Source organism: Neophocaena asiaeorientalis, unplaced genomic scaffold (assembly GCF_003031525.2).
Source record: "Neophocaena asiaeorientalis asiaeorientalis breed wild unplaced genomic scaffold, Neophocaena_asiaeorientalis_V1.1 scaffold608, whole genome shotgun sequence".
Classification (NCBI taxonomy): domain Eukaryota; kingdom Metazoa; phylum Chordata; class Mammalia; order Artiodactyla; family Phocoenidae; genus Neophocaena; species Neophocaena asiaeorientalis.
In genome coordinates this window covers 89,436-92,320 of record NW_020173783.1, presented here as the reverse complement: position 1 = coordinate 92,320, position 2,885 = coordinate 89,436, and positions in this window count along the sequence as shown.

Here is a 2,885-nt window from a genome sequence, read left to right as displayed (position 1 = left end):
CCAGTATCCTGTGTTTTCTCATCCTGAGTGTCCTCAGTGTGCAATGTTGGGGTGGCTGTAATGTGATGGCTTGATGGCTGCAATATTCTTTGTTTACTGATATAGCAAGCAATATTTTTCATTCACAATAACTTGCTTGAAAATGCATTTTTAATGACTTTTATCTGTTCTTTTCTCTGTCTCATTCATTTGCTTCCTTACCAGAATTTCTGGGGATCACCACCAAAATAAACTACTTGCACTTGACTACTTGTCTCAGTGTCTTCTTTTGGAAGAACTGAAACTAAGGCATTCTACTTGAAACTATGATAGCAGTTTTATGTTTGAAAAGAGTTTTGTGAACTGGGTGAGACTTTACCAGGTGAATCAGATATGGCAAAACTATTCTATGCGAAGGGAACAGCATGACAAAAAGGCACAGACACAAAGTAGTGTATGTTTGATAAACAATGTAAGGTTTAGCATGACATAAATATTTTTAAAAATAAATAAATATAGGGTTCTGTTAGATAATATCAGTAATTAAATAGTGAACTGTCCTGGTGCCAGACTAAGTAAATCAGATTTTAGCCTATGGATAATGACAGCATTTTCATACAGGGACTATCTTCATGCTTTCTCATCTCATGGAGGAGATATTGTAACACCCAGAACTACAGTTTTTCTTGAAAATATTTCTGAGCTTTATAATTTCAGTATGTGACACTTTCCTGAAATTCTACTAAAGTTATTTCTGAAAGTTAATATAGAGTATTTAGCCCAGCAATTAATGTAAACAACATATAGGATTTGTTTAAACAGGATTCATTATTTTTAAAATGACATAAATAAGGTATGAATGACAAACAAGTCTGTTTCATTGTGTGGAAATGATAGAGTAATCGATGTTAAAATAACTGATTAAATTACACAATGAAACCAATGACAACTCCCTGTGATATGTAAAGCCTTGAATACATCAGACACCAGAGTTAGCAATATTTTAGCAAGTTTTTTCTTAATGACCTTGCAGGATATTAACAGTCCTATTTCATTGTAACAAAAATAGATTCTTTCAAGTCAATGCCCCCTAAAACTCTCTAGTTGGTGATGCGCAGTCTACCTCAGGAATGGTTAATTCAATGATGAGCTAGTTATTTGTATGCAATTTTTTAAAGAAAAGTTTTAAAAGTATACCAGGGTCAGAAAGAAGGGGCAAAAATACAGTAATTGCATTTGTTGTCCAGTGTTCTTTGCAGGGAATCCTGACAATAGCTATCTCATGGGAAACAGGGAGGTCATTGCCTGCAGGGTTGACAGACTGGGAGGCAGTCCTTCTCTTGTTTACCCTGGTACAGGAGCATATATAATAAACCACATGCCTAAGGCTTTCAGAGTACACAATTTTTCATAGCGGAGTTGGACTATTTATATGGGGACCCAATTTCTGAATTCAAAACCAAAGAAATTATATATTAACCCTAAAGTTTAAAATCTGTTTCATCTTTTAAATCTTTATCACATAGAAATCATTGACTAATTTTTTTCCTTCTAAAATCTAAAACAAGAGTAAAATAGTACTAAAACTCAGTGGAAGATGGCGAAAGAGTAAGACATGGAAATCACCTTCCTCCCCACAGATACATCAGAAATACATCTACACGTGGAACAACTCCTACAGAACACCTACTGAACGCGGACAGAAGACCTCAGACCTCCCAAAAGGCAAGAAACTCCCCACGTACCTGGGTAGGGCCAAAAAAAAAAGAATAAACAGAGACAAAAGAATAGGGATGGGACCTGCACCAGTGGGAGGGAGCTGTGAGAGAGGAAAGGTTTCCACACACTAGGAAGCCCCTTCACCAGTGGAGATTACGGGTGGTGGAGGGGGGAGCTTCGGAGCTCTGGAAGAGAGCACAGCAACAGGGGTGTGGAGGGCCAAGTGGAGAGATTACCGCACAGAGGATTGGTGCCAACCAGCACTCACCAGCCGAGAGGCTTGTCCGCTCGCCCACCGTGGTGGGTGGGGCCTGGAGCTGAGGCTCAGGTTTCGGTCCAATCGCAGGGAGAGTACTAGCAGCGTGAACACAGCCTGAAGGAGTTAGTGCACCACGGCTAGCCGGGAGGGAGTCCGGGAAAAAGTCTGGACATGCCGAAGAGGCAAGAGACTTTTTCTTGCCTCTTTGTTTCCTGGTGCGTGAGGAGAGGGGATTAAAAACGCTGCTTAAAGTAGCTCCAGAGACGGGCGTGAGCCGTGGCTAACAGCACAGACACCAGAGACGGACATGAGACACTAAGGCTGCTGCTGCAGCCACCAAGAAGCCTGTGTGCGAGCACATGTCACTATCCACACCTCCATCCCGGGAGCCTGTGCAGCCCGCCACTGCCAGGATCCCTTGATCCAGGGACAACTTCCCCGGAAGGACACACAGCACACCTCAGGCTGGTGCAACATAATGCTGGCCTCTGCCGCCATAGGCTCACCCTGCATCCGTAACCCTCTGTCCCCCCGGGTTGAATGATCCAGAGCCCCCGAATCAGCTGCTCCTTTAACCCCGTCCTTTCTGAGTGAAGAACAGACGTCCTCAGGTGACCTACGCACACAGGCGGGGCCAAATCCAAAGCTGAACCCCGGGAGGTGTGTGAACAAAGAAGAGAAAGGGAAATTTCTCCCAGCAGCCTCAGGAGCAGTGGATTAAATCTCCACAATCAATTTGATGTACCCTGCATCGGCGGAATATCTGAATAGACAATGAATCATCCTAAATTGAGGAGGTGGACATTGAAAACAAGATATATTATTTTTTCCCCTTTTCCTCTTTTTGGGAGTGTGTATGTGTATGCTTCTGGGTGAGATTTTGTCTGTATAGCTTTGCTTTCACCATTTGGCCTAGGGTTCTTTCCAT